An 18,689-nucleotide genomic window follows, 5' to 3' on the forward strand; every position below is an offset into this window, starting at 1 on the left:
TCCATTCCATTCCATTCCATTCCATTCCATTCCAGTCCATTCCATTCGGGTCCAATCTATTCCATTCCATTCGACTCCATTTCACTCCTTTCCATTTTATTAAATTCGATTCCAGTCCAATCCATTCCATTCCATTAGAGTCCATTCCGTTTGATTCCATTCCATTACATTCTGGTCCATTCCATTCCATTCCATTCCATTTGATTTCATTTCTTTCCATTCCATTCTATTCCATTCGAGTCCATTCCATTCTATGCCATTCCGTTCTAGTCCATTCCATTCCATTCCATTCCATTCCATTCGAGTCCATTTTATTCCGTTCCATTCCACTCATGTCAATTCCTTTACATTTCCTTCCATTCGAGTCCATTCCATTCTATTCGAGTATATTCCACTGGATTAAATTCCTGTCCATTTCATTCCATTCCTTTTGAGTCCATTCAATTAAGTTGCTTTCCCTTTGAGTCCTGTCCTTTCCATTCCATACCATTCCTTTCCATTCCATTCCATTCCATTCCATTCCATTCCATTCTTTCCATTCCATTCCATTCGTGTCCATTCCATTCCATTCAAGCCCATTTCATTCCATTACATTCCATTCCATTCGATACCATTCCATTCTGCTACATTCCATTTCATTCGAGTCCATTCAATTCCAGTCCTTTCCATTGAAGTCCATTCCACTCCATTCCATTTTAGTCCATTCCATTCCACTCCACTGCATTCCACTACACTCGAGTTGATTCCATGTGCATTCCATTCGAGTCCATTCCATTCTATTCCATTCGATTCCATTCCATTCAAAGCCATTCCATTCCATTCCATTCCATTCCATTCCATTCCATTCCATTCCATTCCATTCCATTCCATTCGTCTCCATTCCAATCCATTCAGGTCCATTCCATTCAATTCCATTAGAGTCAATTCCATTCCATTCCCTATGGGTCCATTCCACTGAATTCCCTTCCATTCGAGTACATTCCATTCCATTCCATTCTAATCCATTCCATTGCATTCGAGTCCATTCAATTCCATTGCATTCCATTCGAATATATTCCATTCAATTCCATTCCTTTCAAGTCCATTCCATCGCATTCCCTTCCTTCCAAGTCCATTCCATTCTATTAAATTCTAGTCCATTCCATTCCATTCCTTTTGAGTCCGTTCCATTCCATTCAATTTTATTCCATTCAAGTCCATTCAATTCCATGCCATTCCATTCGGGTCCATCCCATTCCATTCCATTCGACTCCATTGCATTCCGTTCCATGCCATTTGAGTCCATTCCATTCTATTCCATTCCATTCCATTCCATTCCATTCCATTCCATTCCATTCCATTCCATTCCATTCCGTTCCATTCCGTTTCATTCCTTTCCTTTCCAGTCCACTCCATTCCATTCCATTCCATTCCTTTTGTGTCCATTCCATTCCATTCGTTTCAAGCCCATTCCATTCCTTTCCATCCCATTCAAGTCCATTCCATTCCATTCCATTCCATTCCCGTTGAGTCATTTCCTTTCCATTCCATTCCATTATTGTTCATCCCATTCCATTCCATTCCCGTTGAGTCATTTCCTTTCCATTCCATTCCATTCTTGTCCATCCCATTGAATTCCATTCAATTCCTTTCCATTGCATTCCATTCTATTTCTTTCGAGTCCATTCAATTCCTATCCATTCCTTTGGAATACATTCCATTCTATTCCATTTGTGTTCATTCCTTTGCATTCCATTCCAGGACATTCCATTCCATTCGATTCTATTCCATTTGGGTCCATTCAATTCCTTTCCATTCCAGTCAAGTCCATTCCACAAGTCCATTCCATTCCATTCCTTTCGAGTCCATTCCATTCCAATCCATTTTATTCCATTCAAGTCCATTCAATTCCATACCATTCCATTCGTGTCCATTGAATTCCATTCAATTCGATTCCATTCCGTTCCATTCCATCCCATTCGAGTCCATTCCATTCCATTCCATTCCCCTCGAGTCATTACCATTCCATTCAATTCCTTTCGTGTTCATTCCATTCCACTCAAGTCCATTCCATTCCATTCCATTCGAGTTCAATCCATTCCATTCCATTCCATTCAAGTCAATTCAATTCCATAACATTCCATCTCGTTCGAGTCCATTCCATACTAATACATTGTTTGATTAGAGTCCATTGAATTCCACTCCATCCCATTATAGTACAATCCATTACATTCCAATCGAGTCCATTCCATTCTTTCCCATTGAATTCAAGTCCAATCCTTTCTATTCCATTTCAGTCAATTCCATTCACCTCCATTCGAGTCCGTTCCTTTCCTTTACATTACACTACACTGGAGTAGATTCCATTCAATTTCTTCCATTTGAGTCCATTTCATTCCATTCCATTCGAGTCCATTCCATTGCATTCCATTCCGTTTGAGTCCACCCCATTTTATTCCATTCGAGTCCACACCATTTCACTACATTAGAGTCCATTATATTAAATTCCGTTGTATTCCATTCGAGTCCATTCCATTCCACTCCATTTCATTCCACTCGAGTCCATTCCCTTTTATTACATTCCTTTCGGTTACATTTTATTCCATTCCATTTGAAACCATTCCACTACACTCCATTTCATTCGAGTACATTCCATTGCATTCCATTCCATTCCATTCCAATCAATTCCATTCCATGCGGTTCCATTCCATTCCATTCTAGTGCATTTCATTCCATTACATTCCACTCTAGTCGAGTTCATTCAAATCCATTCCATTCGAGTCCATTCCACCGCTTTCCATTCGGGTCCATTCATTTCCCCACCATTACATTCAAGTCCAGTCTATTTTATTCCACTCGAGTCCATTCCATTCAATTCCATTCGAGTCAATTACATTCGGTTCCATTCCATTGTATTCTTTTCCATTCGAGTCTTTTGCATTCCATTGTATTCGAGTCCATTCCATTGCATTGCATTCCATTATTTTCGAGTCCATTCAATTCCATTCCATTCTTTCGAGTAAATTCCATTCCATTCCATTCAAGTCCTTTCAATTCCATTCCATTCCATTCTAGTCAATTCCACTCCATTCTATTCAAGTCCATTCCATTCCACTGCGTTCCATTCGAGTCCATTCCATTCTATGCCATTCGAGTCTATTCAATTCCATTAATAAGAGTCCATTCCATTCAATTGCATTCCATTCCATTTGAGTCCATTCCATTACATTCTATTTGTGTCCATTCCCTTCCATTCCATTCTATTTCATTTGAGTCCATTCCATTCCATTCCATTTGAATCCATTCCATTTCAAACCATTCAATTCCATTTCATTCCAATCCATTCCTTTCAATTTCTTTCCATTCTATTCCATTCGAGTCCATTCCATTCCATTCCATTCGAATCCATTCCATTTCATTCCATTCTATTCTATTGGAGTACATTCCAATCCATTCCATTCCATTGCATTCAAGTCCATTCAATTCCCTTCGAGTCCATTCCATTACATTCCATTAAAGTCCATTCCATTCTATTCCTTTTGAGTCCATTCCATTCCATTCGATTCCATTCGAGTCCATTCCATTCCATACCATTCAAGTCCATTCCATTGCATTCCATTCCATTTTGGTCCAATCCTTTCCATTCCGTTTGAGTCCATTACATTGAATTCCATTCCATTCCTTTTGAGTCCATTCAATTCCATTCCATTCCATTCAAATCCATTCCATACCATTCCATTCAAGTCCACACCTTTATATTCCATTCCATTCGATTCCATTCCACTCTATTCCATTCGAGTCTAATCCATTCCATTTCATTAAGGTCCATTCCATTAAATTCCATTGTATTCCATTTGAGTCCATTCCATTCCATTCCGTTCCATTCCATACCGTTCCATTCCATTCCATTCCATTCCATTCCATTCCATTCCATTCCATTCCATTCCATTCCATCCCATTCCATTCCTTTCCATTCCACTCGGATCCATTCTACTCCTCTGTATTCAAGTACATTCCATTCAATTTCATTTCATTCCATTCCATTCCATTCCATTCCATTCCATTCCATTCGGGTCCATTCCATTCCATTCCATTCCACTCCATTCCACTCGAGTCCTTTCCATTCCATTCCATTCGAGTCCAGTCCATTCCATTCCATTCCATTCCATTCGAGTTCATTCCTTTCCATTCCATTCTATTCCATTCGAGTCCATTCAATTCAATTCCTTTCCATTCGAGTCCATTGCTTTCCATTCCATTCGAGTCCATTTTATTCCATTCCATTCCACTCGAGTCAATTCCATTACATTCCATTCCATTCGAGTACATTCCATTGCATTCCAATCCAGTCCATTCCATTCCATTCCTTTCGAGTCCTTTCAATTCAATTGTTTTCCCTTTGAGTCCTGTCCATTCCATTCTATTCCATTCCATTCCATTCCATTCGACTCGTGTCTATTCCATTTCTTTCCATTCCATTCAAGTCCATTTCAATCCAATACAATCCATTTCATTCGATTCCATTCCATTCCATTACATTCCATTTCATTCAAGTCTCTTCAATTGCAGTCCTTTCCATTGAATTCCTTTCCACTCCATTCCATTTTAGTCCATTCCATTCCACTCCACTCCATTCCTTTCCACTCGAGTCGATTCCATTCCATTCCATTCCAGTTCATTCCATTCTATTCCATTCAGGTCCATTACATTGAAAGCCATTCCATTCCATTCCATTCCATTGTATTCAATCTCATTCCACTCCATTCATCTCTATTCCATAGCATTGCAATCCGTTCCATTCTAATCCATTCGGGTACATTCCATTCCATTCCATTTGAGTCAATTCCATTCCATTCCTTATGGGTCCATTCCATTGAATTCCATTCCATTCGAGTACATTGGTTTCCATTCTATTCGAGTCCATTCCATTGCATTCCCTTCCATTCCTTTCGAGTCCATTCAATTCCATTCCATTCCATTCAAATACATTCAATTCAATTCCATTCCATTTGAGTCCATTCCGTCGCCTTCCATTCCATTCGAGTCCATTTCATTCTATTAAATTCTAGTCCATTCCATTCCATTCTTTTTGAGTCGATTCCATTCCATTCAATTTTATTCCACGCAAGTCCATTCCATTCCATACCATTCCATTCAGGTCCATCCTATTCCATTCTATTGGAGTCCATTCCATTCCACTCCACTCCATTCCTTTCCACTCGAGTCAATTCCATTCCATTCCATTCGAGTCCATTCCATTCTATTCCATTTGGGTCCATTCCATTCAAAGCCATTCCATTCCAGTCCATTCCATTCCATTCCTTTCCATTCCATTCCATTCAATTACATTCCATTCCATTCGTCTCTATTCCATAGCATTGCAATTAATTCCATTCTATTCCATTCGGTTCCATTCCATTTCATTCCATTCGAGTCAATTCCATTCCATTCCTATGTGCCCATTCCATTGAATTCCATTCCATTCGAGTACATTGCTTTCCATTCCATTCGAGACCATTCCATTGCACTCCATTCCATTCCTTTTGAGTCCATTCAATTCCATTCCATTCCATTCGAATACATTGCATTCAATTCCATTCCATTCGAGTGCATTCCATTGCATTCCATTCCGTTCGAGTCCATTTCATTCTATTAAATTCTTGTCCATTCCATTCCATTCCTTTTGTGTCCATTCCATTACATGCAATTTTGTTCCATTCAAGTCCATTCCATTACTTACCATTCCATTCGGGTCCATCCAATTCCATTCCATTGGAGACCATTCCATTCCATTCCATCCCATTTGAATCCATTCCATTCCATTCCATTCCATTCTATTCCTTTTGGGTCCATTCCATTCCATCCCTTTCAAGCCCATTCCATTCCATTCCATTTCTGTCAAGTCGTTTCCATTCCATTCCATTCCATTCGGGTCCATTCCATTCCAGTCCATTCCATTCCATTGCATTCAATTTTTTCAAGTCCATTTAATTCCATTCCATACCATTCAAGTCCATTCCATTGTATTGCATTCCATTCCATCCCATTCCATTCCATTCGTGTCAATTTAATTCCTTTACATTCCATTCCATTCGAGTCCTTTCTATACTAATACATTTCATTTGATTCGAGTCTATTCAATTCCATTCTCTTCCATTCCAGTCCATTCCATTCCATTCCACTCCATTCAATTCCATTCCTTTCGAGTCCAATACTTTCTATGACATTCGAGCCAATTCCATTCCATTCCATTCAAGACCTTTCCATTCCATTACACTACATTCCACTGGAGTCGATTCCATTCTATTTCACCCATTGCAGTCCATTCCATTACATTCCATTCCATTATTCTCGAGTGGATTCCACTCAATTCGAGTTCGTTCCATTCCATTCGAGTCCATTCCATTCCATTCCATTTGGTTACTTTCCATTCCATTTCATTCCTGTCCATTCCATTCCATTCCGTTCTATTCGAGTCCATTCCATTCCATTCGAGAAAATTCCATTCGTTTCCATTCCGTTCAAGGGCATACCATTCCATTCGATTCTATTCCAAAGCATTCGTGCCCATTCCATTCCATTCCATTCGAGTCCATTCCAATCCATTCCATTCCCTTCCATTCCTTTAAAGTCCATTCAATTCAATTGCATTCATTTTGTGTCCATTCCATTCCATTCTATTCGAGTCCATTCTATTCCACTACATTCCACTCCATTCCAGTCCAATCAATTCCATTCCATTCCATTCGACTCCATTCCTTTCCATTCCATTCGAATCCATTCTATTCCACTCCATTCCATTGGAGTCCATTCCTTTCTATTCCATTCAAGCCCACAGAATTCCATTTCATTTGAGTCCATTCCATTCCATTGGAGTCCATTCCATTCTAATCCTTTCGAGTCCATATAATTCCATTTCATTCGAGTCCATTCCATTCTATTCTTTTGAGTGCATTCCATTCCATTCCATTCCGTTCCATTCCATTGAATTCTATTCCATTCTAGTCCATTCCATTCCATTCCATTCCATTCCATTCCATTCCATTCCATTCCATTCCACTCCATTCCATTCCATTCCATTCCATTCCACTCCATTCCTTTCAGGTCCATTCCATTCCATTCGAGTCCATTCCATTCCATTCAAATCGTGTCCATTCCATTCAATTCCATTCCATTGTACTTGAGTCCTTTCCATTGCATTCCATTCCATTTGAGTCCAGTCCATTTTTTCCCATTCGAGTACACCCCATTGCAAACCATCAGAGTCCACTACATTAAATTCCATTGCTTGCCATTCGAGTCCATTCCATTCCATTCCATTCCATTCCATTCCATTCCATTTCATTTGATTCCTTTCCATTCAATTCCATTCCTGTCGAGTCCTTTCTTTCCATTCCATTCCATTTGAGTTGTTTCTCTTCCATTCTGTTCCATTCGATTCCATTCAGTTCCATTCGAGTCCATTCCATTCCATTCCATTCGAGTCCATTCCATTCGAATTCATTCCATTACTTTCCAATCCATTGGATTCCTTTCGAGTCAATTCAACTCTATTGCATTGCATTCATATCCATTCCATTCCATTCCATTTGAGTCCATTTCTTCCCATTACATTGCATTCCATTCGAGTCCATTCCATTCCGTTATATTCCATTCCATTAGAGTCCTTTCAGTTCCCTTTCATTCCATTCTAGTCCATTCCACTCCATTCCATTCAAGTCCATTCCATTCCACTGCATTCCATTCGAGTCCATTCCATTCTATGCCTTTCGAGTCCATTCAATTCCATTAATAAGAGTCCATTCCATTCAATTCCGTTCCATTCCATTCGAGTCCATTCCATTCCATTCCATTTGTGTCCATTCCCTTCCATTCCATTCTATTTCATTTGAGTCCATTCCATTCGAGCCCATTCCATTTCATTTCATTCTACTCCATTCCAGTATATTCCTTTTAATTCCATTCCATTGCATTTGATTCCATTTCATTCTTTTCGAGTCCTTCCCTTTGCACTCCATTGAAGTCCATTCCATTCCATTCTATTACTTTTGAGTCCATTCAGTTCTATTCAATTCCATTAGAATCCATTCCATTCCATTCCATTCGAGTCCATTCCATAGCATTCCATTCCATTTTTTTCGAGTCCATTCAATTCCATTCCATTCCTTTCGAGTCCACTGCATTCCTTTACATTGGAATCCATTCCATTCCATTCCAATGCATTCCATTCCCTTCGAGTCCATTCCATTCCGTTTGACTCCATTCCATTCCAATCCATTCCATTCCTTTCGACTCCATTCCATTCCACTCGACTCCATTCCATTCCATTAGATTCCATTACTTTCGATTCCATGCCAATAAATTCCATTCTATTCCTTTCGAGTGCGTTCCATTCCACTCAAATCCATTGCATTCCATTCCTTTCGAGTCAATTCCATTCCATTCCATTCTATTCTATTCCATTCAAGTCCATTCCATTCCATTTCCTTACATTCCAATCCATTCCATTCCATTCCATAGCATTCCATTCCATTCCATTCACGTACATTCCATTCCATTTAAGTCCATTCCATTCCATTCGGTTCCATTCCATTCGAGTCCATTCCATTCCAGTCCATTCCAATCGATTCCATTCCATTCTATTCTATACGGGTCCATTTGAATCCATTCCATTCTAGTACATTCCATTCCAATCCGATCTATTCCATTTAAATCCATTCCATTCCAGTCCATTCCATTCTAGTCCATAACATTCCATTCGAGTCCATTCCAGTCCATTCCATATCAGTCCATTCCATTCCATTCCATTCCATTTAAGTCCATTCCAATCCATTCCATTCCATTCTAGTCCATTCCTTTCCATTCCATTCTAATCAGGTCCATATCATTCAATTCCATTGGAGTCCATTCCATTCCATTCCATTCCATTTGAGTCCATTCCACGGCATTCCATTCTAGTCCATTCCATTGCATTCCATTCCATCGCATTCGAGTCAATTTAATTCCATTCCATTCCATTCCATTCCATTCCTTGCCATTCCATTCCATTCAACTCCATTCCTTTCCATTGGAGTTCAATCCTTTCTACTACATTCGTGTCAATTCCATTCCATTCCTTTCGAGTACATTCCATTCCATTCCATTATATTCCTCTTTAGTCTATTTCATTCCATTCCACCCATTTGAGTCCATTTCCTTCCATTCCATTTGAGTCCATCCCATTGCATTGCATTCCATTTCACTCGAGTTGATTCCATGCCATTCGAGTTCATTCCATTCCACTCGAGTCCATTCCATTCCATTCCATTCCATTCCATTCCATTCGGGTCCATTCCTTTCCATTTCATTCCAGTCCATTCCATTCCATTCGAGTCCATTCCATTGCATTCCAATCCTTTCGAGTCCATTCCATTCGTTTCCATTTCATTCCATTCGAGTAAATTCCATTGCATTCCTTTCCGTTGAAGATCATTCCATTCCACTCGAGTCCATTCAATTCCATTGCATTCGAGTCCGTTCCATTCCATTTCATTCAAGTGCATTCCAATCCATTCCATTCCCTTCCATTCTTTTCGAGTCCATTCAATCCAATTGTATTCCTTTCAAGTCCATTCCACTCCATTCCATTCCATTCAAGTCCATACTATTTCGCTACATTCCATTCCGTTCGAGTCCATTGAATTCCATTCCATTCCATTCGAGTCCATTCAATTCCATTCCATTCGAGTCCAATCAACTCCACTGCATTCCACTTGAGTCCATTCAATTCTATTCCATTCGAATCCATGCTATTCCATTCCATTCGAACCCATTCCCTTCTTTTCCATTCGAGTTCATTGCATTGCATTTTATTCCATTCCATTCCATTCCATTCCATTTTTGTTTATTCCATTCCATTCCATTTCCCTCCTTTCCATTCCTTTTGGGTCCATTCCATTCGAGTCCATTCCATTCCATTCCATTCCATTCCATTCTTTTCCATTGCATTCTATTCCATTCCCCTCGAGTCATTTCCATTGCATTCCATGCCATTCGAGTCCAGTCCATTTCATTCCATTCGAATTCACACCATTCCATTCCTTTAGAGTCCCCTCCATTAAATTCCATCATATTCCATTCGAGTCCATTCCATTCCATTCCATTCCATTCGTGTCCATTCCATTCTCTTCCATTCCACTCGAGTCCTTTCCATTGCATTCCATTCAGTTCGAGTCCAGTCCATTTCCTTCCATTCGAATTCACACCATTCCATTCCATTAGTGTTCACTCCATTAAATTCCATCGTATTCCATTCGAGTCCATTCCATTCAATTCCATTTGAGTCCATTCCATTCTATTCCATTGCATTCCATTGGGGTCCATTTTATTCCATTCCATATGACTCCATTGCACTCCACTCCATTTCATTCTAGTACATTCCATTCCATTCCATTCCATTCCATTCTAGTCCATTTCATTCCATTTCATTCCACTTAAGTCGAGTACATTCAATTCCATTCCATTCGAGTCCATTCCAGTACAATGCATTCGAGTCCTTTCCATTCCATACCATTCCGTTTGAGTCCATTCCATTCTTTTCCATTCGAGACCATTCCGTTCAATTACATTCAAGTCAATTCCATTCGACTGCATTGCATTGCATTCCATTCCATTCGAGTTCATTCAATTCTATTCCATTCATGTCCGTTCCTTTAGATTCCATTCCATTAGATTCCATTCCATTAAATTCCATTCCATTCCTTTCGAGTCCATTCCATTCCAATCCATTCCATTAGATTGCATTACATTGTATTCCATTCCATTCGATTGCATTACATTTTATTCCATTCGAGTCCATTCGAGTCCATTCCATTCCATTCCATTCCATTCCATTCCATTCCATTCTAGTCCATTCCATTCTAGTCCATTCCATTTCATTCCATTGGGGTCCATTGTATTCCATTCCATAGGACTCCATTCCACTCCACTCTTTTCATTTGAGTACATTCCATTCCATTCTATTACATTCAATTCCATTCAATTCCATTCCATGCCATTCTAGTCCATTTCATTTCATTTCATTCCACTTAAGTCGAGTCCATTCAATTGCATTCAATTTGAGTCCGTTCCAATTCAATCCATTCGAGTCCTTTCCATTTCATACCATTCCGTTCGAGTCCATTCCATTCTATTCCATTCGAGACCGTTCCATTCAATTACATTCAAGTCAATTCCGTTCGAGTCCATTGCATTTCATTCCATTCCATTTGAGTCCATTCAGTTCTATTCCATTTGAGTCCATTCAGTTCTATTCCATTCAAGTCCGTTCCATTAGTTTCCATTCCATTATATTCCATTCCATTCCATTAAATTCCATTCCATTCCTTTAGAGTCCATTCCATTCCAATCCATTACATTCAATTGCATTACCTTCTGTTCCATTCGAGTCCATTCCATTCCATCCCATTCCATTCTCGTATATTCCATTCCATTCCATTCTATTCCATTCGAGTCCTTTTCATTCAATTAAATTCCATTTGATTCCATTCCATTCCATTCGAGAACATTCCATTCCATTCCACTCCAGTCCGTTTCATTCAATTCTATTCCATTTGAGTCCTTTCTTTTCCATTCCATTCCATGCCTTTCCATTCCAATCCATTCTATTCCATTCTATTCCATTTGAGTCCATTACATTCCATTCGAGTCCATTCCATAAAAACCCATTTCATTCGTGTCCTTACCATTCCATTCCGTTCAAATCCATTCCTTTCCATTCCATTCGAGTCCATTCCATTCCACTCCATTCCATTCCATTCGAGTCCATTCCATTCCATTTCCTTCCATTCGGGTCCATTCCATTCAATTGCATTTGAGTCAATTACATTCCATTCCATTTGAGTCCATTCCATTGTATGCCATTCCATTCGAGTCCATTGCATTCCATTCCATTCCATTCGAGTACTTTCCATTGCATTCCATTCCATTCAAGTCCATTCCATTGTATTCCTTTCGAGTCCTTTTCATTAGATTCCATTTCATTAGATTCTATTCCATTAAATTCCATTCCATTCCATTTGAGTCCATTCCATCCCATTCCATTCTATTCCATTCAAGTCCATTCCATTCCATTTCATTCCATTCCATTTCATTCCATTCCATTTCATTCCATTCCATTTCTTTCCATTCCATTCAAATCCATTCCATTCCATTCGTGTCAATTCCATTCCAACCCATTTCATTCGTGTCCATTCCTTTCCGTTCCATTGGAGTCCATTCCATTCTTTTCGAGGCTATTAAATTCCATTGCATTCTTTTTGAGTCAGTTCCATTGAATTCCATTCCATTTGGGTCCATTCCACTCTATTCTATTCGAGTCCATTCCATTCAATTCCATTCGAGTCCATTGAATTACATTCCTTTGTGTTCTATTCCATTCCATTCCATTCCACTGCATTCCATTCCATTCGCATCCATTCCATTCCATTCAAATCAATTCCATTCCATTTCTTTTGAGTCCATTCCTTTTCATTCCATTTTATTCCATTCAGTTGCATTCCATTCCATACAATTCCATTCCATTCCATTCCATTCCATTCCATTCCATTCCACTTAATTCAGGTACGTTCCATTCCATACCAGTCCATTCCATTCCATTCCATTCGTGTCCATTCCATTGCATTACATTGGAGTCCATTCCATTCATGTCCATTCCATTCCACTATACTCGAATCGTTTCCATTCCATTCCATTCTATTCGAGTCCATTCCATTCCATTCCATTCCATTGCATTCCATTCCATTTCATTCCATTCCATGTGGTTCCATTCCATTCCATTCCAGTCCATTCCATTTCATTCGGTTCCATTCCACTCGAGTCCATACCATTCCAATCCATTCCTTTCTATTCCATTCCATTCTATTCCATTCGAGTCCATTCCACTCATTTCCATTCTAGTACATTCCATTCCATTGCGTTCTATTCCATTTGAGTCCATTCCATTCCATTCGAGTCCATTCCATTCCATTCTATTCAATTCCATTCCATTTCATTCGGGTCCATTCCATTCCATTCGAGTCCATTTGTGTCCATTCCATTCCATTCCAAGGGTTTCATTCGAGTCCGTTCCATTCCATTCCATTCATATCCATTCCACTGCATTCCATTCCGTTCCATTCGAGTCCATTCCCCTCCATTCCATTCCATTCGAGTCCATTCCATTCCCTTCCGTTCCATTCCATTCGGGTCCATTCCTTTCAATTCCGTTCGAGTCAATTCCATTGCATTCCATTCGAGTCCATTCCATTGCATTCCATTCCATTCGAGTGTATTCCTTTCCATTCCATTTGAGTCCATTCCATTGCATTCCATTCCATTCTTTTCGAGTCCATTCAATTCAATTCTACTCCTTTTGTGTCCATTCCATTCCATTCCATTCGAGTCCATTGCATTGCATTCCTTTCCATTCGGGTCCATTTCACTCTGTTCATTTAAAGTCCATTCCATTCCATTCCATCCAGGTGCTTTCCATTCCATTAGTTTCGAGTGCATTCCATTCCTTTTCATTCTTTTCGATTCCAGTCCATTCCATTCCATTGCATTCGCGTATGGTCCATTTCATTCCATTTCATTCCATTTGGGCCCATTCCATTCCATTTGAGTCCATTCAATTCCATTGAATTCCAGTTAAGTAACTTCCATTCCATTTCATCCTATTTGAGTCCTGTCCACTCCATTCGAGTACATTCCATTCCACTTCATTCGAGCCCATTGCATTCCATTCCATTCCTTTCTAGTCCAGTCCATTCCACTACATTCCATTCCATTTCATTCAAATCCATTCCATTGCTTTCTAGTCCTGTCCTTGCAATTCCATTATATTCGAGTCCATTCCATTCCATTAGAGTTCATTCCATTGGATTCCAATACATTAAATACCATTCTATTCCATTCGAGCCCATTTCATTTCATTCCATTCAATTGCATTGTATTCCATTCGAGTCCATTCCATTCCACTCAATTCCATTCCAAACATTTCCATTCCATGCTATTCCATTCAAGTCCATTCCATTCCATTCCATTCCACTCTATTCCATTCCATTCAATTCTCCTCCATTCCTCTCCTTTCCAATCCATTCCGTTCTATTCCATTCTGTTAAATTCCATTCCATTTGGGTCCATTCCATTTTGATAGAGTCCATTCCATTCCATTTGATGCCATTACATACCATTCCATTCGAGTCCAATCCATTCCATTCCATTCAAGTCCATTCAATTCTATTCCATTCCATTCGATTCCATTCCGTTCCATTCCTTTCGAGTCTATTCCATTCCTTTACATTCCATTTGGGCCCATTCCGTTGGATTCCATTCGAGTGCATTCCATTCCATTCCATGCGATTTCTATCCATTCCGTTCCATTCTATTCCATTCCATTCCGTTACATTCCATTCCATTCATTTCCTTTCATTTCCATTCCATTCCATTCGAGTCCATTCCACTGAATTCCATTCTTGCCCATTCCATTCCACTCCCTTCCATTCGAATCCATTCCAGTCTTTTCCTTTCGAGTCCATTCCATTGCATTCCATTAGAGTCCATTCCATTAAATTCCATTCTATTCCTTTCGAGTCCATTCCATTCCATTCCACTAGAGTTCATTCCAATAAATTACAATCTATTCCATTCGTGTCCGTTCCATTGCATTCCAATCAGTTCGTGGCCTTTCCATTCCATTGGAATCCATTCCATTCCATTCCTTTTGAATTCATTCCATTCCATCAAATTCTGTTCCATTCTAGTACATTCCAATCCATACCATTCCATACCATTTCATTCCATTCCATTCCATTCCATTCTATTCCATTCCATTCCGAACCACTCCATTCCATTCAGGTCCATTCCCTTTCATTCAATCCGTGTGTATTCCATTCCATTCCACTCCATTCTGGTCCATTCCATTCCATTCCATTCCATTCCATTCCATTGGAGGCCATTCCATTCCAATACATTCCATGTCATTCGATTTGGGTCCACTCCTTTCCATTCCATACGAGTCCATTCCATAACATTACATTGCATTCGATTCGAGTCCACTAAACTCCTTTCCATTCCATTCGAGTCCATTCCATAACATTACATTCCATTCTATTTGAAACCACTAAACTCATTTCCATTCCATTCGACCCCATTCCACTCCATAGCATTCGAGTCCTTTCCATTCCATTCCTTTCTATTCGAGTCCAGTGCTTTGTATTCCATTCGAGGCAATTACATTCCATTCCATTTGAGTGAATTTCGTTCCATTCTGTGACACTCCATTCCATTCCATTGAGTCCATTCTTTTCCATTCCATTCCTTTTGAGTCCATTTCATTCCATTACATTCCACTCGAGTCCATTCCATTCCATTCTTTCGAGTCCATTCAATTAAATTCCATTCCATTTGAGTCCATGCCATTCCATTCTTTCGAGTCCATTCAATTAAATTCCATTCCATTCGAGTCCATGCCACTCCATTCCTTATGAGTCCATTCAATTCCACACCACTCCGTTCAAGTCCATTGCATTCTATTCCATTCAAGTCCATTCATTTCCATTCCATTCGAGTACACTCCATTCCAATATATTCCATTCGTGTCCATTCCTTGCAATTGCATTCCATTCCAGTCCAATCCATTCCATTCGAGTCCATTCCATTCCATTTAATTTGATTCCTTCCATTCCATTCTATTCCATTAGGCTCCATTCCATTCCATTCCGTTCAAGTCCATTCCATTGCAACCCATTCAATTCGAGTCCATTCCATTCCATTCCATTTGAGTCCATTCCATTCAATTCCATTCCATTCGATTCCATATCTTTATATTCCATACTATTCGAGTCCATTCCATTCTATTCCATTAGGGTCCATAACCTTCAATTCCATTTGATTTAAATCCATTCCATTCCATTCGATTCCGTTCCATTGCCTTCCATTCCATCCCTTTCGAGACCATTCAATTCCATTCCATTCCATTTGAATCCATTCCATTCCATTTCATTCGAGTCAATTCCATTGCATTCCATTCCATTCGAGTACATTCCATTCTATTCCATTCGATTCCATTCCATTCCATTCCTTGGGACTCCATTCCATTAGAATGCATTCCATTAAATTCCATTCCATTCCATTCCATTCCAGTCCAGTCCAGTCCATTCCATTCCATGCCATTAGAATCCATTCCATTCCATACCATTCCATTCCATTCGGGTCCCATCCATTCCATTCCATTCAAGTCTTTTCCATTCCTTTTGAGTACATTTCTTTCCATTCCATTCGAGTCCATTCCATTCCATTCGTGTCCATTGCTTTCCATTCCATTCCATCCCATTCCATTCGAGTCCATTCCATTCCATTCCATTCCTTTTGGTTCCATTCCACTCCATTCCATTCCAATCAGTTGCATTCCATTCCATTCCATTCCATTCCATTCGAGTCCATTTCACTGCATTCCATTCAAGTACAATTCATTCCATTCCATTAGCGTCCATTCCATTAAATTCCATTCTATTCCGTTGAAGTCTGTTGCATTCCATTCCATTCAATTCCGTTGGTGTCCCTTCCATTCCATTCCATTCCATTCCTGTGCATTCCATTCCATTCAAGTCCATTCCATTCCATTCCTTTAGAGTCCTATCCATGCCATTCCATTCTATTCCATTCAAGTCCTTTCCATTACATACCATTCCATCCCATTCCTTTCCATTCCATTCCATTCAAGTCCATTCCATTCCATTCCTTTAGAGTCCAATCCATTCCATTCCATTCTATTCCATTCAAATCCTTTCCATTACATTCCATTCCATCCCATTCCTTTCCATTCCATTCCATCCAGGTCCATTCCATTCCATTCCATTCAAGTCCAATTCTTTCCATTCCACTACATTTGAGTTCTTTCCATTCCATTCCATTCCATTCGTGTCCATTGCATTCCATGCCATTCGAATGCATTCCATTCCATTCCATTCCATTCCATTCCATTCGGGTCCATTCCATTCCATTCCGTTCCATTCCATTCGGGTCCATTCCTTTTCATTCTATTCAATCCCATTCGTGTACATTCTGTTCCAGTCCATTCGAGTCCATTCCCTTCCATTCCATACCATTTGACTCCATTCCATTCCACTTGAGTCATTTACATTCCTTTTTTTTCCATTCTTGTCCATTCCATTCCATTCCATTCCATTCCGTTCGAGTACTTTCCATTCCATTACATTACATTACTTTTGATACCGTTGAATTCCATTCCATTCTATTCAATTCCATTCCTTCCTATTACATTCGAGTCCATTCCAATCCATTCCATTAGAGTCAATTTCTTTAAAATTCATTCCATTCCACTCGAGTCCATTCCATTCCATTCCATGCCACTGGAGTCCAATCCATTCCACTCTATTCAGGTCCATTCCATTCCATTCCGTTCCATTCCATTCGAGTCCATTCCTTCCCCTTCCATTCCATCGCATTTGGCTATATTCCATTCCAACCCATTCGAGTCCATTCCATTCCATTCCATAACATTTGACTCCAGTCCATTCCACTCGAGTAGTTTCCATTCCATTCCATTCCATTCGAGTCCATTCCATTCCATGCCATTCCATTCCTTTCCATTCAAGTCCTTTCCATTCCATTACTTTCGAGATGATTGAATTCCATTCCATTCAATTCAAGTCCATTCCATTCTATTCAATTCGAATCCATCCCAATCCATTCCATTAGAGTCCAATCCATTAAGTTCCATTCCATTCCTCTCGACTCCATTTTATTCAATTCCATGCCTTTTGAGTCCATTTCATTCCATTCCATTTGAGTCCATTCCATTCCATTCCATTTGAATCCATTCTATTCCATTCCATTCCATTCCATTCGAGTCCAGTCCATTCCATTCCATTCCAGTCCATTCCATTTCATTCTATTTCATTCCATGCCATTCCATTCGGGTCCATTCCATTGCATTCTATTCCATTCAAGTCCCTTCCATTCTATTCCATTCGAGTACATTCCATTCCATTCCATTCCATTCCATTCCATTCCATTCCATTCCATTCGTGTCCATTCCTTTCCATTCTAGTCAATTCCATTCCATTCCTTTTCATTCGAGTCCATTCCATTCCATTCTATTCCGTTCAATTTCATTCCACTCCATTGCTTTGCACTTGAGTCCATTCCATGCCAGTGCATTCAACTGTGTTCCATTCCATTCCATTCGAGATCATTCCATTCGAGTCCATTCCATTGCATTCCATTTCATTCGAGTCCACTCCATTCCATTCCATTCCACTCAAGTCGAATCCATTCCATTCCCTTTCATTTGATTCCATTTCATTCAATTCTATTCTATTCCATACTAGTCCACTCCATTCCATTCCATTCCATGCCATTCCTTTCCATTCCATTCCATTCCATTCCATTCATGTCCATTCTATTCCATTCCATTCAAGTCCAATCCATTCATTTGCATGTGAGTCCATTCCATTCCATTCCATTCAAGTCCAATCCATTCATTTGCATGTGAGTCCATTCCATTCCATTCCATTCCATTCCATTCCATTCCATTCCATTCCATTCCATTCGAATCCATTCCCTTCTATTCAATTTGAGTCCTTTCCATTTCACTCCATTTGATTCCGTTCAGTTAGAGTCCATTCAATTTAATTTCATTCTGTTTCTTTGGAGTCTATGCCATTCCA

The sequence above is a fragment of the Gorilla gorilla genome, chromosome 8, assembly GCF_029281585.2.
Source record: "Gorilla gorilla gorilla isolate KB3781 chromosome 8, NHGRI_mGorGor1-v2.1_pri, whole genome shotgun sequence".
In the NCBI taxonomy this organism is placed as follows: domain Eukaryota; kingdom Metazoa; phylum Chordata; class Mammalia; order Primates; family Hominidae; genus Gorilla; species Gorilla gorilla.